At 46.7% G+C, this 24,474-nt stretch overlaps 1 protein-coding gene across 5 annotated transcripts in view; it reads right to left on the bottom strand.

The window, feature by feature from the left end:
- TMEM138 (transmembrane protein 138) overlaps nucleotides 1-24,474 on the bottom strand; it is a 390,769-nt gene that overhangs the window by 244,774 nt on the left and 121,521 nt on the right. Inside the window, exons 2-3 of one of the 5 annotated variants that reach the window (XM_069623869.1) lie at nucleotides 12,398-12,493; nucleotides 12,141-12,264 (exon numbers count right to left, since the gene is read on the bottom strand). The exons of 3 other annotated variants lie outside the window; for them this stretch is intronic. The gene's annotated coding sequence lies outside the window, so the exon portion shown is untranslated. The remainder of the gene's footprint in view (nucleotides 1-12,140; nucleotides 12,265-12,397; nucleotides 12,494-24,474) is intronic. One more of the 5 variants, XM_069623867.1, reaches the window with a different exon arrangement.

Below are 24,474 nucleotides of genomic sequence, written 5' to 3'. Positions count from 1 at the left end.
ATGAGGCGCACAACGCCCTAGTAAAGGCCCAAGTAATTTTGAAAGACAGGGCCCTAGACAATGCTCTAACAGTCCACTGGCTGGTCCAGAGCCAGATATACGAGCGGGGCGACAAAGCAAGCAGAACCCTATCCTGGTTAGAAAGACGCGAACAGTGTAAAGGGCAGGTACGGGTCATTCAAGTTGAGGATGGGGAAATGCTAACGGGCGACTCCGAAATTTTGGAGGCCTTTGCTAGGTACTGTGAGCATCTATACTCTCGCCCAGCAAGAGAACTCATACCAAACGCCCCATACTTTTTGGACTTGATCACTATCCCCCCAACTCTCTAGGCTACAGACAGAACAGTTAGACACCTGCATCACCGAAGAGGAGATTGGGGAAGCCCTGTCGCAACTACAGACGGGGAAGACTCCAGGCCCTAACGGTTTTCCGCTAGAGATATGGAAAAGACTAGGTGAGACAACGACGAGACACATGCACCTCATGTTCCTCCGCAGCAGGGAACTGGGCAGCCTTCCCCCCGGACCTTCGAAAAAAACAAGTATTGTGGTAATCCCCAAAGCGGGGAAACCTCCGGAATGTTGTGTCTCGTATAGGCCCATATCATTAATAAATGGAGAGGCAAAAATATTAGCCAGAGTCCTGGCCAACAGAATGCTCCGAGTAATCGAATCTCTAATCCACCCAGATCAGTGCAGATTTATGCCGGGTAAATCTATAAGAATAAACCTCTGCAAGGTCCGGGTTGCCCTTGACCGAGCAGCTGAAATCCCATATCCGCTGGTCCTCCTTGCGGTCAACTTTGAAAAGGCCTTTGATTTCAGTGGGGTGAGGTGCCCTATGGGAAATCATGAGACGCATGCATGAGATTTGGGCAGAGCTTTGTGCCATGGGTCAAGCTCCTCTATACCCTACCCGAAGCATCTGTACGTGTCAACGGGAAATCATCCAGGACCTTCCCGTTGGGCCGATGGACTAGACAGGGCTGCCCTTTCTCGCCTTTTATTTCTTCTTGCGGTCGAACCTCTTGCGATTAGGCTGAGAGCAGATACACAAAGAACTGGGTTTGTCTGGCCAAAGGGAGGTGAGGAACACGTCTCATTGTTCACGGATGATCTCCTTATATATCTTAGCAAACCAATAATCTCCTGCCCAATTGTGTCCAGAATCCTGGAGGAATACCAACACTTTGGGGGACTCCGCGTAAACACACAAAAAACTACTTACTTCCAAGTTCATGGGGGGTGGAGGGGCGAAGCGATTCCAGAACCCTGTTCATACACTCGCTACTCGGCTTCCCCTATCTGGGTATACGGGTCAGTGCGACGCTGGACGACTTCCTCAAATTTAACCTGCAACTGGTAGTGCAAAAGTTCGAGAATGTCGTCTCACACTGGCAAGCTCTCCCATTTTCATTACTCAGGAGGGCGGCACTGTTTAAGATGTTGACGCTTCCAAGACTCTTGTACGTCCTCCAAAATGCCCCACTCCCTATCCCCGCCGAAACATTCACAAACATTGACAGGACTATATGCACATTACTTTGGGGAGCTAAACAACCTTGCATTGCACTTAAAACACTCCAACGTTCGGTGTGGGAGGGGGGAATAGGACTCCCGAATATCCGTATATACTACTGGGCTGCACAGGCAGGGGTGGCAAATGAGTGGCTACATGGGGACCCAAGGCTTCCACATACCTGAGTCGAAACAAAAGATACATACTCTCCTTCCCCCCTCCACATGCTATAGGACGATAAAAAGTGCCTAAGTGGGGTTCCGAGAGGGTCTCTTCATCTCCGCAGTGTCTGGAATGAGATACATAGACACATAGTTTGGGACGTCAGATCAACCCTGATCCAACCCCTGTGGCACAACACGCACCTCCCCGAAATTCAGAGGATGGGACATTTTGGAACCCGGGAAAGAAAAGGTATATCTACACTGGCAGATATTCAAGAGGGGCGATTGATAGATTTTGAAACCCTAAAAACGTAACACAGATTGCTACCTATGGACCATTTTACACATATACAGCTTGCACATGCTATCAATGTCCAATTCCCGAGCCTTACCTACATACCCGCCTGCTCCCCCCTGGAGACCAATGTTCTCCCAAACCGTATTCCTTCCAAGGTTACCTCCACCCTCTATCTGGCAATTAACTCCTTTGGTACCCGGGAACTCACTCACCTCAGAGGGAAATGGGAACAGGACCTGGGAGCACTGGAGGCTGAAGCATGGGTGGAGGCACCTATGTCCCCACGAGAAATTGGCATTGATGTTAAACTCAGATTGATACAGCTTCGAATCCTACACAGGTCATATTGCTCCAGAACAATGATGGCCATATGGGGGGGGGATGACGAGTGTCTCCGATGTAGAAGAGCGGAGGGCACCTTCTTCCACATGATCTGGGAATGTGGGGTGCTACAGGAATTTTGGACAACGTGCTTAACACGCCTCTCCAGATTAATGGGCTCCCCAATTCCAAGGGATCCCAAATTGATTCTATTGTGCATATGGGGAGAGATTGACTTCACCAAATACGAAAAGATATTTCTGGGAGTGGCACTAGGGGCGGGAAAGAGACTAACGACAGAGAAGATAAACATAGATGGTCCAATGAAATGAATAGGCGTTCCTCCCTGGAACGATGAATTTACACTGCAAGGGGGTGTCCCGGATGTTTTCAGAAAATATGGGGGAAATGGGAAGAATAAGCATTGAAATTACAACACGGGGAGTGCCCAGACATAACCGAGCGATCACCCTGGGTGTCGGACAACTTTGGTGCTTTTATCGTAATATTTGTTGTCAAATGTTTATTTTGTGTTCCGTGATCCCGCTGACAGTGCTCCTAATGCTGAAGTCTACTCATATTGTTTTCTTGTTTGATAAAACCTAATAAAAAGTTTAAAAACGAAACCATGGTGATGCTTGGGGAATAACGGAGCTTCCCTCAAATGTACTCCAAGCACATGTAGCAATTGCAAATATTGGTAAAATATTGTTTTGCCCACCCCCATAGGAGTTTTACAGGTCCTGGAAGGTGTAGCGAATCCTGAGAATCCCACACTAAAAACTTGCCTAAAGTCTCCTCCCAGATGGACAGGAGAGGTCAGACGCTTACTGATCCCAATCCTGGGGCTGGAGACAAGGCCCAGGGTAGTGGGGAGACTTTGCAGGGTTAGATACAGTATTTCTCCTTAGACAGGGATACTCTTACCACTGGGTTGAAGGAGGAATTGATTTATTGTCAGTTTGATATATCTCAACCTCCTAATAAGGATGGGAGGATAAACTCCAAGGGTATTATCCAACAAAGTGTTGTATCCAAAGAACAGATCTTTTGCACCCCTAAAATCAAATATCCTCCCCAACGTTGAAAGTTTACCAAACGAATGACGGAAATGCAGCGTTTTCTACTCTGTCTCTAAAGAGGTTAAACCCTGTAGATGAGGGTCAAATCTGACCCTCATGCCCCCGCCCGACTCTCGACACGAAGACAGAGGAGCGATAGATGTGCCTCACTCCTGGGCCCATCACCGCAATCATCGATGTATCGCAGTTGTGAAAAATGGTATTCTCTTAGACAACCATTCAGACCATACCCAACTGATGATTTGGACGACAATCAATCAGGTCGACCGACTGGGAAATCAGAAACCAATTACGTCATCACTGACATCACGACGTAGCTGCATTTATACATGAAGTACATATTCATCCACTTGTGAAGCTACACAAACCTGCACTAGTGTATTGCATATAGGCACAAAGCACAAATGCTTATGACCCACTTAGGCAGGGGACAAATACACATACATATCTCTGTATTCATATCTTTTGCTGAAACCGGGAGATGCACAGAATTCATATATTTATCTTGCTCATGCTGAACTGCTACTAACATGGAAAAGCCATGGGGAACACTATAGAAGTTATAGGTCTCTGAAATGAACAAAAAGGAGAGACAGACTCTGACTGCACAGTCAAGCTGACACAATCGCCGCAGCGTGAGGCTAGCAGAAACAAGACACCCAGCCAAGGACAAAGGCGAAGCAGGAAAATTCCAGATACCGAGACAGTGAGCCACCTGCAGAAATTCAGGCTAAAATCCTCATAATTACAGATGAAAGGGCTTCATTTTGTGGTAACGACACACCTGACCCAGACAGAGAAGACTGTTCCCAGAGAACCAGAGAGAAGAAGATACAAGTGTGGCCCATGTTTCGTTAACTGACTGCACTCTCACAGGCTTGGGTGATCAGAGAATAGAAACATTGGGGAACGCTTTACATTCAGCCTGAAAACGGTCTAGGGTCCCAGGGGTGGGAGGACACATTATGTCCAATCTAAATGAACCTTTTTTTTGTTCTTTTTGTTAAACTTTATTTATTGAGTGCTTCACATTACAAAAAGAAGTAAGAATAGCAGCATTAGTTAATTTAGTAATTATACAACAACGAATGCGCTTGCAGTTATGACAATGAATATTGCAGAAAGAGATACGGGCAGCAACCAAAACACAAACTGTGACGATTCCAAGACAAAGATGAAAATCAAGTACAGGATATTGAGTCCTTGGACACTGCTTCATTACCATTCAATGTCAGCAAGTAATTGCGGAGGGGAGGCCAAATGTCCACTGGCCTACAGCACGCTGGCTGCAGTAAGGACAATTGTCCTACCTGATCAGAGGCCCATGTCACTGCCCGCCTCCTGTGTGACACAGATGGGCTAGCAAGCTTTAACCATAGCAACAGTATACATCGTACTGCTAGCAGCATACAAAGGCTAACCAGTCTGTGGAAGCTTTGACGAAGGGACACACATTTATGGAATAAGCAGTCCATAGGATTGGGCTCAATAGTGCATTCTAACATCGTAGACATGGTGTCAAAGACTCCAAACCAAAAGTCTCTCAACCTCGGGCAGTTCCATAACATGTGGAAGTATCCCGCCTCGTCTGAGTGACATCCTTGACAGAGAGGAGAGCAAGTGGGTGAGAAGAGGTACAGTGTGGCGGGGGTGTAGAGAAATCGGTGTAATAATTTAAATTGTATTAGACGGAATCTAGAGTTAAATGACACAGTGCACGTCTGTTAACACATGACTTCCCAGGCCTCGTCCGTAATGTCCGTACCCAGATCTTTAGTCCAGGTGTCGCAGAGCTTAAGTAAGGGCTTGTTGCCGCGGATCTGCAGCAGATGGTATATTTTGGCCACTATGTCGCGAGTAGAGCTTCCCTCCATAATAAGGCTGAGTAATGGTTCTACTGGGAATCCCAACTAGGCACTCCCAGCAGCGCGGCGGAGCCCAGCATATTGTAGCCATTGTAAGGGCCGTGTCCGTGGGGAACCCTGCAAGTCTTGTAGTTCAATAAGGAGCCCATATATCATAGACATCTTTCAGAGTGGTGTATCCATCGGTCGCCCACTTACACCCTTCCTTAGCTTAGGGAAAGTTGGAAGGAAGTTCCATAACGGAAGGTTTCCCTGAAACGGGTGAGGGGTGTCTAACAGTTCCCATATCCTACCCCATGCTGAAGCCGCCGTACTAATGGAGTCAACAACCCCGGGGTCCCCTCCATAGCGGTAGTAGAACCAACGAGCGAACAACTCGAGTACTGATCGCATGTCGCTCAAACTTTACATGCGTGGCGAGGAGCGTCCACATCGAACCAATAGGCAGGATAGTGCGCCTGTGCCGCAATCCAGTACTTTCTAAAATCAGGAGCTGCAAGGCCTCCCAGACTGTATGGTCTGGTCAGCGTGTGCCACTTTAGCCGGACTGCCCTTGCATGCCACATAAAGTTGTTTATCTCAGTTTTCAGAGTCTTAAAAAACATAGCGCCTGGCCAGATTGGTATATTTAAAAAGTAGTAAAGCAACTTTGGGAGGAGGACCATTTTAAGAAGTGACACTCGCCCCGCCAAGGTAAGCTTCGCCCAACAGTGTAGTTTGTATGTAAGCTGGGGTAAATATACTCCATAGTTGCATTTGTGTAGCGAGGTCGAGTGTCGCGTAACAGTGACCCCCAGGTATTTTATCTGAGAGGAGGACCAGGTAAACCCCATAAGATCCTGCGGTGCCACTGTCACGTCAGTCAGTGGGAATAGCTCTGACTAGTGCAGTCCGACAGGGCGCCAAAGGAGTGGATATCCTGCATGATCGGGTGAGGTGTAATTCCGGGCTTCGCATAAACAGAAGTGCATCATCAGCATACAGTGAGATAATTTCGGTCGAGCCTGATAATCTGATCCCTCTGTGCGTGTGTCTGGAGAGAATACAGTCTGCCAAGGGTTCCATGACCATGGCAAACAATAGAGGTGAGAGCCGGCAGCCCTGTCGGGTCCTCCTATGGATATCTATGGGAGTGGAGAGAAGTCTGTTTGTGTTGACCCTGGCTGTGGGGAGTGAGTAAAGGAGACGTAACCATGATATGCATCTAGGTCCAAAGTTGCACTTCTCCAGCGCCAGACACATAAATTGTCAGGAGACTGATTCAAAAGCTTTTGGGATATCTAGTGCAGCAGCAACGGCCTGCGCAACAGGGTTCACCTGATCAAGGAGATTGGAAAGGCTCCTCAAATTAAGTGCCGTGGAGCGGCCATGGACGAAGCCGGACTGGTTAGGATGGATGATGTGTGTCATGTAAGGGGCCATTCGAAGGGATAATGCCTTCGCAAATATTTTAACATGGAGTTGATGAGTGATAGTGGATGGTAAGATCCGCACTGCTTGGGTGGCTTACCAGGTTTCAGCAGTACAGTAATCACTGCTTCATGCAATGTGTGGGGGTGTGGGAGTACTCCCAGAGTGCAGGATTCTTCACACTGGGCAGCCAGTTGAGATTTAAAATGTTTATAAAATTCTATGATCAACCCATCAGGGCCTGGGGCCTGGCCAGATGGCAGGGCCTTCATGGTGCGGGAGATCTCCTCTGCCGACATGGGGCTGTCGAGAGCTTCCCTAGCTTCACTGGACAGCACAGATAGTGGCAGGGTAGCGAGGAATGACTCGATCTCGGGAACAAGTGCCCTATCTCTATTAGCATAGAGAGTTTTGTATAAGGAGCAAAATACCCGATTTACCTCATACTCAGTGTGTACCAGCACCCCAGGGGTGTCCTGCACTAGAGCGGTAAGGTGTTCCCCTCCCGCTTGTTGCACATTCCTGGCTAACAGCTTGCCAGGGCGCTCGCCCATGCCATATTTCCTCACCAAACCAGGGCAGTCTAGGAATTCCAGCTCCTTATCAGCATGTCACTGGAATTTGTCAAGTTCACCCTTGATGTCGCCCATTGTGGTGGTAGTGGGGGTAATCACATATTGTCTCAAGCTGGCGGAGTAGTTTTACTAACTTGTTTATCTCGTCATATTGCTTTAATTATCCCAAATCTCTCTAGGACCACATAAGAATGATTTTAAATAAAAAGAAATTAAATGTATTATAGTGAAATGGATGATTATGTATATATTTTAAATTCTGATGTCTTAAGTATACATTTTAGATTTTCAAAGGTTATGAAAGGTGTATTGGTAAAAATGTTTTATAAAGTGCTATTATTGTAAAGGCCTCTTGTAAGAAACCAAAACAAATAAAGAAAAAAAAATGATCCCCGATTCCTTACCCAGGGCCATACCACGGATGCATGCCTTGTGTTGACCTTGAAGTACTTCTATGCATTTCCTCATTTCAGCCTCAAACACAGAGTCCAGTAATGCCTGGGGTTTAGGTCACCATGGGCGCCTCTACCCCCATAGATTTCCCAATATAAGTGACAGTGTGATTGGGGAATGATTGGAGAAGGTCCTAGGAAGAATAGTGGCCTCATCAAGGCACCCAACCGGGGCATCAGTCACCAATCACATATCAATGTGTGAGTGGGAGTCGTGCACCGTAGAGTAGAAAGAGTACTCTCTGAATGTTGGGTTGAGTAGTCACCAAGAATCTATGATCCCCAATCCGGTCAAGCCCTCCTGTATCACTCGGGCAGCCCCGGTCAACTGTCAGGCTCTACTCCCAGATCTCTCAAGGTTCGTACCCATAATTGTATTGAAGTCACCCCCCTCAGGAGTCCCCCCAGAAAAGGTACTAGGGGATATAAAGTCAATAGGTCTATTACCTGTGTGTAAAAGTCGTGATCATCAGTGCTAGGACCATGTATGTTCAATAACACTATTTCTTGACCCTGTAGCACACTGTATAGTAACACATCGCCCAAGTGGGTCCAGGTGTGCCGTTTTATGTGTGTATTGTATTGACATATGGATGAGGGTCATGACCCCTCTGCATTGCGTAGAGTATGTCATGCAATAACCCCAGCTCCTAGCAAATCTCTCACATCCCATTGCCAAAGCATGAGTTTCTTGCCAGAATAGGACCTGCATCTTACGTCTGTCTACATATAGCTGGAGCCGTCACTGGGTTGCCTAATCCCTGCACATTCCAACTCCTACAGCGCAGAGTATCAGTTGACATGAGGGTAGAACACAACATAGATCCTGAGCCCATAGCGAACAAGCACAGGGCATTTTGCTGGGAATATCACAAAAGAATACTGCCTACCGCTGGTACTAACATACATGCCAAGCACATTTTCCATAACTATCCCGGAGCTGCCACCCCCACCCTTGCCCCTCCCCCCCTCTCCCAATCAGAGAAATGAACTCCCAACTCCCAGCAACACAATGACATTTGCAGCATTGCATGGAGGGGGGCGGGGGGGGGCATCTGTCCGCCGACAGTAGCCCGCTATAAACACAGCCTACCATTCATATATGAAACAAATTACTTTAATTTCTATAGTTAGTTTCAATAAAGATAGAGAGCAGTGGCTGCCCAGTCAGGCAGTCCGCAGTGGCAATTCGCAAAACAGTTTGACCAAAGTCAATGTCACAGAGCGGACCAGTTGACTAGGGCAGCAGAGAAGCGTGACCATATAGTATGGGGCCACCCCGGAAAGTGGTTGTGCAAAAATGTCATAGCCTCCTCAGGAATGGTGAAGAAGTATACCTTGCTGCCATGTTCAATCCTCAGCCTGGCCGGGTATAGCATAGCGTATTTTACCTCCAAGTCTCAGTCTTTTTTTTGTGGCCATGAAGGTTTTGCGCTCCTGCTGCACAGAAGTCGGGATACAGATGGATCCTGCTGAAGCCCAAAGTTCACCCTTGGCTTTGCAGCCCGCAGCAACACGTCCCTGTCGCAGTAATGGAGTACACTGGCGATTATCGGTCGGGGAGGAGCCTCAGGTTTAGGATTAGGGCCGATCGCACGGTTGGTGTGTTCTATTGTGAATTGTGGTGCTAGATTAGGGGCACTAATATACAAAAGAGTAGCATTATATGTTTTTACCCATTTCCCATCTATACTGATTTTGGTGTTGTAGAACCTCTTTCTACCATTGGTCCTGAAACAATTGACTTGGTCACAATTCATTAAAGCCAATTCCTTCACATTTTAATAAAATATTCAAATTCATTCAACAATTCTAAAAAAGGTTTATTTTGTAAAACAAACACCCAGGACTAAACCCACATGGTGGGTATACACATATCTATTTGCCTAAGTTACGGACCATAAATAACATTTAACTAATTCATAGACATTATGACCCTTCACAAATCAAACACTCTAAAAGTGTCCTTTACACAACACGTATCCCAACATGTTACAGTTCTTCTTTGCTGAAATTGCAGGAACTTTCTTCAGGGATTCTTTGTATTCAAATTCAAATTCTTTATCACCACCATGCAATCCGGGGTCTAAGGATGATTCTCAATTCAATGAAGGAAATTAACCTACAAGGAACAACATACACCAATATCAACTATAGTGAGTGTGATGCTGGAAATGCATCGGAGGGACAGAGCCTCCGTATCCTTGTCCTTTACTGTTTTTATCGTGTGTTCTGTCGTGTTTTCCGCGCAGGAGTTCATGTGGGACTTCTGGCGGTGCAGCTCTCTCTTTTGGTTTGATGAACAGACCTGTGGGATACCCTTATGGCACCCTTTGGTAGGGGTACAACTCTGTGCCCCTAGTGTATGTTTTTGGGCACCCGTGTGTGACCCACAGAGCAGGGTACGGGCTGTTGGCAGCTCCGTGCTGAAATGACTTGTGCCCTGAGCGTCCTCCATTTTGGGATGCCCAGGCCCTGTCATTGGAATCGGTAGATTCCTGATGGAGAGAAAATGGCCCCCATGGCCTCTTGCCTTCCATCACCTGTTACCTTGATCTTCCCGAAGTCCCGGGAAGCCCTGCCTCTGTCCCTTCCCCCTGACTGGCTGTTGGGTGGAAGTTCCGTATTTGGTAGTGTGGGGAAGTGCCGACCAGACTGGCTGGAGCCTTCTCAATGACCGTATGTTGTGGGTACACCTGTGGGTGGGACCTGGGTGAATGGAGTGTGTGACGAATATGCATTCTATGTTGTGGCCGTCTAGTATCTGGTGTTTGACACAATGGTTGAGACAGCCCTGCCCGAAACCGGTATGAATGCATCTTGGACTGTTGAATGGCTCGGTACTTGTCCCAATACACAGACTTGTTACGAGTGTCTGGAGAGAAGTGAATGGCCTGAATACCTCATGTGCCTGATTGGGTGCCTGCCTGCATGAATGCCCGTAGTCGTGATTGGATGCTTGAGTATGACCTAGTGGAATGAATGGGAGATCAACAGTATCTGGGGACCTCTCACTGCTAGGAATCGTGTTTGGAAGCTGAAGTCCACTACGACGAGTAACTGAAGCTTAACCTTGAGCCCTGCTGGATGAGAAGAATTGCTGTTGCTCTCCTTCGCAATCTGAAAGCTGCTGTGCCTCAAGAACTGACCCAGAGAGGACCTGGTAAGGCGCCCTCTTCCCGAGCTACGAGGGACCATCATGCACCAGCTGATCTTTGCCAAAGCTCCCTGGTAGACAGACCTTCGACAGGCTGCCGACCCGATACAGGGATTGCTGGGGAACTCCAAGGAGAAGCGCCCGGACTGTTGTCCACCACTGTCGCCGACCGCCGTCTGGAGCCACCGTGCTCCCGTTGCCTAAGAACTTCATTGATCCAAGGACGCTCTCGTCCGCATCGTCGCCGCTGTATCCTGCTGGAGAAGGCCTGACCTTTGACGCACCGAGGAGCATCCACCAGGGGGAGTGGGGGTTTCCCACCACCCAAAGACCACAGAGACGCTGACGACTCGACGCCCTTGCTGGGCCACAGTTCTTCAACTCTTTGCGGTCCAGAACTATCGACACCGAGGTGCCCCGCACGCCTCTTCCTTGCAGGACGTTTACGCTTCCCCGTCAACGAGCACTACGAGGAACGACGCGGCCACTTTGCCGTCGTAGCTCGACCTGTTCTCCGTCGGACGTTCGACGACCCGTGAAGTTGCCTTAAAGGGAGGGCACTCAAGAAGGGTTGTCGATTTCCCCGACGAGGAACGCTACAACGCCAAGGTACTTTGGGGTTGCAGAACTATTGAAAAGTCTAGTGTGAACAATATATGGACTGGGCTTTTATCTTTCTTCTACAGGTTGCTCAGGTGGGGGGGATCTCGACACAGAACTGTGTTAAACGGTAGTTACCAGTATTCTGCCAATTGCTCAACCATCTTGTTTTCCTTCCTCTCTCTACTGCTCGTTTCCTCTTTATTTTGGTCTATGTGTCATTCTGACTGTATGCACTTTAATGAGATCTAATAATGTTAGTGGTACCACTTTAGAATTGTACATATTTACCATTGTTGATTTTCGGAGTACAAAGTGAGTTATCGTGATCGTGTATATGACTTTGAATGTTAATTATATAAAAACTGTTTTAACCGATACAGTGTGTGGACATTCCTTCCTGGGTGCTCGGGGACTACACTGTACTTAAGAACCAGCTCGCATCACCTCCCGAGAAGCTAGGCCTCGATTGCTCGTCCATTGCTACCGTAATAGAGAATCTTGGCAGGGGTCTCTGTGTCTCTCCTCTACCAAATAGAGAGCGGAAGTACAGACCCCCCCTTCGGTCTTTACAGTGAGCACCACTAAAATCAATAGTCTCAACAGTCCACCAAGTACCCCCAAAAACATGACATACTGAGGACACAGAAAAAGGTCTTAATTGACCAATCCTATATTTTCACCCCCTACATTACCTTTAAAACGTATTTCAGTAGTGATTGTGTCTCGAGAGCACAAAATTTCTCTTCAAACTTCATCCGTTAAGTTCGGTATTCTATTTCACAACGGCTATTCAATAGCTCAACAGTTCAGACTCATCTGTACAAACAAAGAAAATAACCAGGGAGACACAACCAAGAGCACATGTATTAAGACACCAATTGTCAGCTAGTGCTAGTCTGTATCATAAAAATTCCCCATCACCACTTTTACACCACACACTGTGGCGTACCTGAGCATTAGACCAATCCTTCCAACTTGCCAGATATAATTTATTCATCCGACTTTGTATTAAAAAGTCTTAGAAGTTCCCCCAAACCGATGGAAACTGTAAACAAACACAAGACAACAACACGTTTCACCATTGGCAATGTCATGCATCCTTCAGTAATATACTCTCCAGTGCCACATAGTATAATAATGTAGGGTTAAATCTCATATCCCTAAACATCATTACCTTTGTATTGCGCCCAGATCCGCGCTGCACGTTCGTGCTCTTACTACACAAGGCGCTGAAGCTCTCTGTGCCGAGGATTACTTTTAAACCCATACGGCACCTGCATTTCAGCGAAACCGCGAAACCAACGACGAACTCCGATTTAGAAAGCCTCACATCCTCCCACTCATATTTTTACACCGCACCAAAGGAAATGTCATTCCAATACGGAAAGAGATAAATATACCCATGTTCAATTTAGCGATTATCACCATGGTCAATTTACATCACAAACTCCTGATTTTTCGAAGATACGCTAGTACATTATGTAAACATCAAGGAAGAACTAACATGAACACACTACCTACCATCAGCGTGCACCATCTTGGAATGGTCACTGGATGTTAAAAAGGTTTTTATTACGAAGTAAGTATAATAAACCGGATAAACTGGATTGCATGATGGTGAGCCACTAATATTGCTTTAAAACACTGTTTGCCCCAATGCAGGTTTAGATGACATATACAACTGTACACAAGTGTTTATAACCAGCATCATGCCTCTTTTAAATCACAGTTGTACAAAGGAACTATGCAGACAGAGTATCAAAATCTAAATTCCTGTATACATTGTAACAGTGCCTCATGAATAAACTTCTAGTATTGTGCTTAATGATAAAACCAATGCCCCCAATACTGACAGCCGTTACATTTGTCACATTGTATCATCGATGACCTCTTCATAATATCTCATCATTCACATTACTAGGATGTATTTCATGACAATACATGCTGCCACTCAATCTCATCATTTAACCCGTTAATGTGGCTTTGACATTTGTAAATCATTTTCTGTTCAAAACTGAGTAGTTTTCTATCAATGTCTTGTTAATACCATGGATCTTTTTTTAGAATCACCCATTGAAAATCTTCATGGGTGTGTTTCTTTTCCATAAAGTGTTTCACCATAGGTGCTGTCACAATCTGATTCTCTATACAACTACAATGTTAAATCATCCGTATCCGGCATTTCCTGTTCGTTTTTCCAATATATTGTAACCCACATGGACAAGTTATTAAATATACTACATTGTCGGTATAGAAAGGTAATGATGTTTAGGGATATGAGATTTAACCCAACATTATTATACTATGTGGCACTGGAGGGTATATTACTGAAGGATGCAGGACATTGCCAATGGTGCAACGTGTTGGTGTCTTGTGTTTGTTTACAGTTTCCATCGGTTTGGGGGAACTTCTAAGACTTTTTGATACAAAGTCGGATGAAGATATTATATCAGGCAAGTTGGAAGGATTGGTCTAATCCTCAGGTAAGCCACAGTGAATGGTGTAAAAGTGGTGGTGGGGAATTTTTATGATACAGACTAGCACTAGCTGACAATTGGTGTCTTAATACATGTGCTCTTGGTTGTGTCTCCCTGGTTATTTTCTTTATGTTTGTACAGATGAGTCTGAACTGTTGAGCTATTGAATAGCCATTGTGAAATAGAATACCGAACTTAACGGATGAAGTTTGAAGTGAAATTCTGTGCTCTTGAGACACAATCCCTACTGAAATACGATTTAAAGGTAATGTAGGGGGTGAAAATATGGGATTAGTCAATTAAGACCTTTTTCTGAGTCCTCAGTATGTTATGTTATGTTATGTTATGTTATTGGGGGTACTTGGGGGACTGTTGAAGCTATTGATTTTAGTGGTGCTCACTATAGTTGATATTGGTGTATGTTGTTCCTTGTAGGTTAATTTCCTTCATTGAATTGAGAATCACCTTAGACCCCGGATCGCATGGTGGTGATCAAGAAATTGAATTCGAATACAAAGAATCCCCTGAAGAAAGTTCATGCAATTTCAGCTCAGAAGAACTGAAACATGTTGGGATACATTTGTGTAAAGGGCACTTTTATTTTTTATTTAACATTTATAAAGCGCTCATACAGCCCGCAGGCATCGAGGCGCTGTTACAGAAATTGTTTGTTTTTCTTAGTTGCGTAGTTGTGTTTATTTATACATTTTTTTTTGTCTTAGTTACATATTTATAACGCGCTTAAACACCCAGGAGGTTTCTAAGCGCGGACCCGGGGATCGAACCTGTTGTTGCTTCGTGTCGTCTTGCTTCCAAGACGCGCACGCTGCCGCTGAGCTATCCTCCTGGATAGAGTGTTTGATTTGTGAAGGTTCATAGTGTCTATGTAAGAGTTAAATGTTTTTTATGGTCTGTAACCTAGGCAAATAGATGTGTATACCCACCATGTGGGTTTAGTCCTGGGTGTTTGTTTTACAACATTTTTTTTTTTTAGAATTTTTGAATGAATTTGAATAATTGGCTTTAATGAATTGTTACCAAGTCCATTTTTTCAGGACCAATGGTAGAAAGAGGTTCAACAACACCAACATCAGTGTAGATGGGAAATGGGTAAACACATAATCCCACTCTTTTGTATATTAGTAATTATGGTTTACCCCTAACTGGAGAGTTCGGTTTGTTTATATATAGGGGTTGATATAACCTTTATTGAGACTAGACAGATTAGGGGCATCCAGCAGAGATAGTTCCACAAAAGACATCCATGGAGTCATCACGGTTTCCCTCCGAGATGTGTATTATGCGCAGATTGTTACGCCTTGAGTGAGATTCCAAGTCACCATTCTCCTGGCTAATGGACAGTACCGGTCTCGAGAGCGTGGTGACGTCCGCCCTGAGTGCAACAACCTCATCCTCAGTTGTGCCAACTCTAGTCGACACTTCAGTGATGCAGACATTGGTTTTCCACACACAGGACGTTATGGAGCTGATTGTGCCACACATGTCGTCCAACTTGGTGTGCATAGTGGTGAACCCCTCTCGCATGAAGTTCACTGCCTCATCCGGTACCAAAGGGCCCCTGTCGCGCCATCTGCCATTTCCACAGCCTTGGGGAACATATTAATGGAGCTCTGCTTCTTCCCGGCGCCCTTGGTCATGTCAGCACAACACAGGACCAGCTCAAGGTAGCAGGGGCGGATTAGCAGGGTAGGAGGGAAGGTAGCAGAATTGCAGCTGTGTATAATGGAGGATCACCACGCCAGGGTGGAAGAATGTAGGAGTGTGGGCACCGGAGCAGCTCTGCAGTCAAGCTCTGCAGTCAAGAGCCAACACCCCAGTTCACAGTGTAACACATGAAGGTGCTTCAATGTGCGAGGCCAGGGCGAGGCCAGGCATCAGGGGTAGGGCAGGGGAATGGTAGGGTGAGAGTTAATGGGGCACTGCAAGCAGATGGCAAAAGCTCAGAATGCCCAGCAAGTCCTGGGGTGCGCCCGCAGGCTGCAGCTAAAGAGCAGTATTGGAAGGGTGAGGGGTCACCTCACCCCAGCACAGCTCAGGAGTGGAGTGGATGAAAAATGCTGGTGGCCAGCAGCCACTCACCATGGGATCCGCCGCGAAGGAGTTCAGGATAGGTCCATGCTCTGGGTTCAGAGTGCGCCCGCCTCAGCCTGATCAGCAGGCTGGTAGCTTCGTCAATGTCTCCTCTCTTTGCCGTTGAGGGGGCTGTGAAGTTAGGTCGCGGCAGCAGAAGGCTGTAAACAAGCAGCCTGCCTCCAGAAGGACCAGAGCACTGGCAGCAGGAGCAGTCCCGATAGATGTCGGATCGGGGATTGGGAGCCGCAGTCTGCCGCCGCACACACTTCGCCAGCCAAGCAGTGGGAGGCACAGCAGGATACAGGCCAGTAGGCTGGGCCGAGCTGGCAGTGGCGGGAGGCGGGAAGCAGCCAGATGCAGCAGCGGCCCAAAAGGCGGGTAAATTCTCAGAGGCTCGGAACTTCCCAGATGGTAGACAGCACAATTTCGTGAATCTGTGCACCTGATTAACCAAGTGTTGAGCCGTGTGAAAGTCCTGGGCTATGGAGCTTGAAACTCAAGCAGCCATCTTCTGTCACGCGCAACAGCGCCCCCGCTAAAATAACCTTTTACGTGAAGATATAATTTGTTGCAAGGGCCAGTGGTCTTTCGGCGACCCTGCAACATTGTAAATGGTTGCTAGTAGAGGCGGTCCTAGGAGGAGTCACAGGACATGGCTAACCAATCACAAAACTAACCTATACATTCCTTATAAAGAACTTACCCAAACTGACTAATGTAAATGTCTGTTAGGTTTCCGGAAGGGAACCTGGATTTGTGACGTCTAACCGGAATAAAACTGGGCGCCACATGTGTAGAAACTGAGAGCTCTAGATGAACCTTGTTTTTCTGGTGTGATCCCCGTTATGTTTACATGCTAATAAACAACAGTTACATTTCCCCATGGCTGAGTCCTCTGTTCCTGTGGATTGGAGTTTCTGAGGGGGCCCAATTGTGCTCTGCAAATAATCAGGGGGACTGCTAAAGGAACCCGGCCATGCTATACTAAGTGGTAGCAGAGGAGGTCATTAGGTTCTTTCAGCAAGAAAGGGGCTGTGTGGTGATCTGCAGAAACCGACACCAATAGTCAAGCGTGAAAAGAGGTGGACAGGAGCCGCCTTTGGAAAAATCCTGCACGCTTCCCGTGGGACACCTATTAGACCGGATGGCAGAGTGGCAGGTGGGATAGCCGTGCCCGAGAGACCTCAGAAGATCACAGAATGCGAGTATAGACTCAGCTATACAGCAAACGTGGGGAGAACAGATCTGTTCAGTGGTTCAGGTAAGGTTTTGTGGGGTGGTGTAAGGATACCTGTTTGTTGGGCAGTCAGTTTGGGTAGTATGTGGTGTTTTACCTTGGTATATTGGTTAGCGGAAAAGGCTACCTTATATTACGGAAGATGGTCAAGTTTTTCTCTGAGATGTAATCCTGTAAGGCGATGCTACAGAAGAGGGACCACAAGATGGGTTGGTTTACCCTGTTAGAAGAAGCAGGAAGGCAGCCGTGTATATGTCATGCTGGGTCTTGTTGTTGTGTTGTGACGATTCTTCCTCTATGGTAGTGATGACATTGTTGAATAGGATTTGAAGAGTGCAAAACGTGGTGAAATTTTGGTAGGTGATTTGTCGATTGTGCTTGAGAATCAGTGTTGTGCCATTGGGGTGGAGCTTGAGGAGCAAGCAAGTGGAATTGTAAGTTAACCCTTTAAGGTGGAGAGCCGCAAAAGGGGCGGTGCGTGGAGCACGTCTGCCTTTATGGTGTTGAGCCGGAGAGGCTGAAAAAAAAGATATGTTATACTGTACTGATTAAAATCAGATGTGTCGAAAACTTTGATTTGCGATCAAGTAAGTGTTTGACAAATGATTGTTTAAAGTAACATAATAGGGGATGCGCCTCTCCAACACTTATGCAAGTCCCTTCCGTGGTATCAAGACAAAATAAGCAAGTATAGCGTGGAATGAACTCGCGACTGTTAGGCAGAAACCTGTGCAGTTCCCTTTGGGAACACTGCAAAAGATTTAGGACCACAGGTGTTAGCAGTAAACCCACTTGGTAGCAGTCTGTATCACCCAGATTTACCTGGTAGCTGTGGCTGAGCAGTCAGACTTCCCTCAAGAAGAGTTAGGCAGTATGCAAAGTATACACAATAGGCACTCAGACACAATAGCACAAGCAAACACTGACCAGAGCTTTGGTATCAAAGCATATAATTATTTATTTAAAAACACACTGTTTGAAACACTCCAGCACTCTCATTGTAAAACACTCTAAACACAGTTACTATTATGATATATACAACCCTTATTCCTTATCAGACAAGTCTTAGTTAACACCACTTATTTCCAGACAGAGGTGAGCGCTTAACTATAGATGGCACTCCAATAAGTTCATGAAAAAGGGAGGGAAAAAGGCAGAATATGTGAAGATACACCACTCTAAGATTTAGGAACACTTTTAGCAAGGCAGAAGAGCAAAAGTCACATGTGAGCCAAAGTCCATAGGATGGGCCCACTCTTAGAGAGAGCAGAGCACAAATGCGCCCAAGATCACACAGTTACACTAGGCTTTGAAAGTCTTGCAGAGAGTTCGAAAAGAGTTTAGAGAGGCTCAGAAAAGTTTAGCGAGGGTGTCTCAGGCTAACCCAGGTTCGAAAGCCGCGGGATAAATCTACCCCGTACAGTCGGTGGCAAGGGAAGCCAGGCGGAACACGGTACCTTAAGTGGGAAGGATCCTCCAGCGGTGGCAGTTGTTCCTGGCAGCAGGTGCAAGTCTCGGCGTCGTCCAGAGGAAGAGAAGATCTCGGCTTGGAGGAAAGATGAAGGTCGTTGCACTGCCAGGGAAGAAACCAGCCGCGGAGTTTTCTGGTTAAAAGGTATTACCCTTTATTTCGCGGTCGTGGTAAAACGTGGTATTCCGGTTGCCGGGGTGCTTGGCACAGGCAAGGCGGCCACGAGATGCGTCAGGAAGGCGAAAAGACGGTGAAACTGGTTATCCCCACCAGTCAAAGGAAGAAGACTCTCCGGCGGGAGATCTCCTCTGTCGTTGGGAAAAGTGGTGAGACGGTTCAGCAGGGCTCCACCGGTGGTGTTGTCGTAGCAGGTCGGCTCAGCTTCTCCCTCGTCAGATTCTTAGGTCCTGTGGCGACTTCTGAAGTTCCAGTCCCCAAAGCCCTGCTTTTATGCAGAAAACCCCCATTCACTCAGCCTAGCTGTCACTCAAACATGCTAAGTGGTCAGCAGGCCGGCTCACCACTTGGGCCAATCAGGACGGAGTGTGACTTGAGTTGCCTAGGCAACTCAGTCCAGGGTGCCTAAATCCCCCTCCACCTCTCCTAAGTACCCCAGACAGAGTGGCACCACTTTGGAGGGCTTCTGTGGAGAAGCCCGCCAAAAAAGTGGAACAAAGGGCTCGACTTGGGTTGGAGTCACAGAAGAGAACACAAACGCCATTTTAGAACCGAGTTTTGGCAAAAAATACCAACCGGAGAATTAATAAATAAATAAACCAGCGGTATGTTCGAGGCTATCGTAATTAAATAAATAAAGATAGTAGCCTCGAACAATGGGAAAATCCCATAGAGAAATATTTACGGTTGAATATAAAAAGTAGTATCCACTGCCACCAGCCAAAACTCGATCAGGGGGGACGGAGACGTGCCCCCTCGACTAACAGACCCCGGGGCAATCGAATTGCCCCAGCCAGTACGTCCACAATATGATGGTTTGTACTGGTTCTGTTCAGAATTCAAGACTAGTAAAGTCAATGGTGACTTTACATGCCCTGGGAGACAGTAGTCAGTCCCAGGGTATGGAGTCTATACTGGGGGGTCATTATGACACCCCTGTGTCACTGCACTGAGGGTGCTGTGTAACACACATCACAAAAACACATGAAGCCCTATGGAGTAAAAGACCCCATAGCCCATTAAACACATCTAGAGTCAAAGGAACACACTCAAATCATGTCCAAGAGTGAGTGTAAAAGAGTCTCACTCTTGGCAGGAGAACAAAAGAAACCCCAAAAATCCAGCAAAGCTGCTGGGGGACTCACTAGGTTAGGAAATTCAGCCTAAACAGAGAATTCTCCCTAACAGCGACACAGACCGCAAGTTGGCGAAGCCATGGCCCAAAGATGGATGTTTTTCCAAATGTGCACAGCAACAAATGGTCATGTATCTACAGGCAGCATATAAGGAGATTAATTAAGCAACCAATTGGCCATACTAGAATTGTGGAAAATGTTTTAGGACGAGGAGGGGGATTTGAATCGGCGACATTGGATGCAGATCCAACGGAATTCGGAGAGTGAACAGCCCTCGGCTCCTCCTCCTCAAACAGGAGACAGACAGCAACAGAGAGCACGGGATTTTACCCCATGAAAGAATTAAAAGGAGCGGCAGGATATACAAATCCCCCATTCGCTGCTCCAGCGTATAGTAGCAGAGACTCACTTGATAGCGCAACACAGGCGAGTAAGGCGGCACAAGATAATAGCACCGAGCGCAAAGAGTGCAGCGAGAAGCAAGCAAAATTACAGGAGAATGACGAAGAGAAGACCGGACTTGCTACAGGCCAAGAGTTAGTAGCATCAACCGAATGGATAGGTGGACAGATATTGCTCCAACTAGACGGAAAGTCAGCAAACGAAACAGCAAACCTGGGAATGGAAGCAGTGTCCAGTAAAGACAAGGAGGAGGAAGCTAAACAAAGGGCGGAGATAATGGAGGAAGTGAATAGGAGGGAAAGGGAAGAGAAAGAGAAAACAAAGATTACAAAAAGGAAAGAGCGAGCAGAAGCGTGCGAGAGAGAAGAGAAGAGCGAAGAAAACAGAGAGCTAGAATATATAACAAAGAGAAAGGCAGAAGAAGAACGGGCAAGACGAGCACAGCTAAAGAAGGAAGGTTAGAAGTCGAGTGGAACATTAAAGAACACAGACGCAAGCAAGAGGAAGGAGCACAGAAACGAAAGAGACAGGGACGAGAGCAGAGAGAGGTACTCTACCAAAGTAGTCGGGATTAAGATGGATTCGGCACGTTTAAATGAGGAGGATAGGGAAGGTATATGAGAAGGATTGGGGAAATCTATAGGAGCAGGAGAAGCAGCATGGCTGCCCCACGGGCACTTGGGAGTGCTGAACCCTCAGTGAGAGGGTAACGTGTATTTACAGATCGAACGAAGGGAAAGCAGCGGGACAACTTAATTTTAAGGGGACTTAGTTTCAGCGACGACAGACAGGGAGACAGTGATTGTAGCATTGGAACCATGGGGTCAGTCGAAGACTCACAGGGGAGTGAGGACGATGAGGAGGCAAAAACACTTTTTCGCCGATCCAGGGAAGTGACCGTAGACAGAGACATGTATAGGGAAATGAGGAAGGCATGGGCAGAGAAGAGGGAGACGTCAAAGGGCAACTGTCGCATCCCACGGGGGAGGGAGGCACGAGACACAGAAAATATCACTGTGTATGTGCAGAGGATTAGGGCCCAGCCCAGGCGGAAAAGCACAGTGATGGCAAGGGCGTTCACAGCCACTAAAGACATACGAGGACGAGACGGAGGAGGGAGACTAACACAATTCCCATTACTGGAGAAGGGAGATGGGCAACCTCAATATATTCTGTGGCAGCAAATGGACAAAGACAATTGAAGATGCAAACTACTGTTGTTGACAGCTGGGGCTGGCAAGTGGATCTATGAGACTAACAGCAGGGACAACATTAGCGGTGGGAGACATGAAAAGCCTACTCTCAGCCATTCTTGGAGAGGTAGCTGACGATGTATGAAAAAGAGCAGGGTATCCTGGAGGGACAGCACAAAACCCGCACACAAAGGTGCACCGTTCAATAACTGTTGAGCAGCCGGCCTTAAGGCAAGCTCTAGGAGTGCAATATCCAGACACTTTGGACGTAAACGCGATTATGGCATGCAAAATGCGCGAGGACGAAGACTCACTTCAATATATTCAAAAGATTCAAGAGAGATGGCGTCTTGAGGCGAGAGGACCGTTGGACAAAAAGGTGGGCTTTTTTTTAATCATATATTATGTCAGGGGCTACCACAAGCAGCTTAAGAAGCTAGTGGGAGGCTAAACTGTGGTCAGAGATACAGCTAACCATAGTTGACTATTGTACATTAATGCAAGAGAATGCAAGAAAAAAGCAGAAGAAAAGGAAACCGGTGGAAGCAAAATGAGTACAGAAAAAATTATCAAAATATACTATGGAAGGGGCTGTGCTAACACGCCTAGAAGGAGTAGTTACCCACCACGTGCAGAACAGGGCACAGATGGCAGGGGGAGTTTTCGCAGGACGAGAGGAGATGAGCCAGTGGTCAAGAGGATGAGGAGTAATGTCTCAGGGAAGAAGGTTCGGACAACCAATGCAGCAAAACACAGGAGGGTTTTCAAGGGGGGCAGCAAAGGCCAATGAGGGGTCCCATAGTATGTTGGTTTTGCGGATAAGGACACATAGCCCAAGTGTGCAGGGATAGAGGACTGATATACCAAAACAGGGGAATGCAACAACAACCCATGTTCCAGACTAACTTGAACGGACAACACACTCAACCACATGTCCGCGCAGACATATGCGCCATGACAGATGCACACGCAACACATACAAGCACAAGCATACGCACCGCAACAGATGCATACCCAGGACATGCAACAGCAACAATATCAGCTCATGATGCATGCATTACAGACAGAGGGCACGTGCAGCAATCACAACAGATGAAACAAGCACCAATCCAACAGAACACCATAGCAACGACACACGCACACTCCACAATGCAGATGCAGACTCCCGTGCAAAGACCGGCAGGGGCCACTGCCGTGGGTGGCAATCCATTTACGGGGACGGGGATGTCACTATATCCACAATAGGACAGCCCACAGACAGACCTGATGTGTTTGATCCTATCCGTTACACCTAATACGGCTGAGGAACCACATATAGGAGCAACCATAGGTGACAAGACTTTCCTTTCTCGTGCATACGGGGGCGAATAGATCCTGTATCAGCGAGGGAAGATATCCAAGGTCAGGCATTGCCATGAATGCGTAGGGATTTTCTGGGCCGTCGGATTTGGTTCCTTTTACTGAGGAATTATTGCTTTCTTTAGGGGAGCACGACATGGCCATGCCACTGTTATATTCCCGACAGACACCAGTAAATATGATGGGTTGAGACATGATGAGCAGACTGAACATGGCCATTTCGTTAACTAACAAGGGGAGAGTGTGCGCGATACCAGCAATTAATTACATGAACGTGAGGTAACTCATGCAAGATTATTGTGGGCAGACGGTATAGATGGGGGTGCCAGTAGACATTGAACTGTTTTCATATGGGGCAGACGTATTAATCGCATGGCTTACAGGGATACAGGGAAGGCTGCTATGAATACTGAACAAGTTCTTCTTTAGACCAGATATTCTCTTAGACGAGAAGGAAGGAAAGGTGATCCCAATAGAAGATCGAAGCAGCCACAGTGAGAAACGAGACGATAATATTGCATGGGACCGACGACAGAACAATCATGGAGAGCAGTGATTGCAGTAGGGGGGGGGGGGAAGTATACAGACTGACTGATATGACAGATGAGGAGTTATTCCAGATGATCAATCAGACAATGAGGCGATATTTGATAGGCGTGTTACGCATTGGGTGGGAATACATAATAGGTAAGTACCACAGAGAATGGCAGTGTTGCGAAAAAAACCTCCACCATTTCTCGAAGAAGACCTACGGCGGGTACCCAGTGTGTTATGGACCACTAGTCCATATGACGTGGGTGTCTCAAAAGGTACTGGCACGGTAAAGATAAAGCTTAAACCAGGAGCCATTCTACCAAGGGCAAGACAGTATCCCATGTCAAGGCAAGCAGATGAGGGCATTTATGAGACAATCGCCGCATTGGTGAAGCAGGGAATATTGGTAGCTTCAGAATCGCAGTGTAACACGGCTGTGTACCCTGTGAAGAAGGTGACGGAGTCGGGGGGTCTTGGTATTTTATCCATGACTTGCGCCCTCTGAACCAGATAGTAGAGGCAGAATTTCCATTAGTTGCAAATCCAGCGACAATTTTGTGCAGCGTCTCAACTGAAGCTATTCACGGTGTGCTCTAGTACTTTGAAGGGTCCTCTATGCCCTAGATGGAATTACCAGTGAACATCTTAGAACAAATAACCAGACAAACCCAAGGAAGATGGTAAAATACTGCTTTAATCCCAATGAAAGAAAGCAGGGAGTTGTACAGCTATCGAAATAGATGCATGCATAATCATACCTCCTCTTTTGTATACAGATTTTATATACTTTTTCATACGTCATCTATGACGTAATCCTACATGGCATTTTGAAAAACCTACTACCGGAAGGAACTGGATTAGGGGAACATTACTATTTATAGAATTATAGAAGTGTTAATAACCCATTAGCTGCCCCTTGTCTGTACAACACGCCCTGAGCTACTTC

Source organism: Ambystoma mexicanum, chromosome 11 (genome assembly GCF_040938575.1).
Source record: "Ambystoma mexicanum isolate Mex_15411 chromosome 11, UKY_AmexF1_1, whole genome shotgun sequence".
Classification (NCBI taxonomy): Eukaryota; Metazoa; Chordata; class Amphibia; order Caudata; family Ambystomatidae; genus Ambystoma; species Ambystoma mexicanum.
Note: the sequence above shows the minus strand (reverse complement) of the source record. Positions and strands in the feature narration are given on the sequence as shown.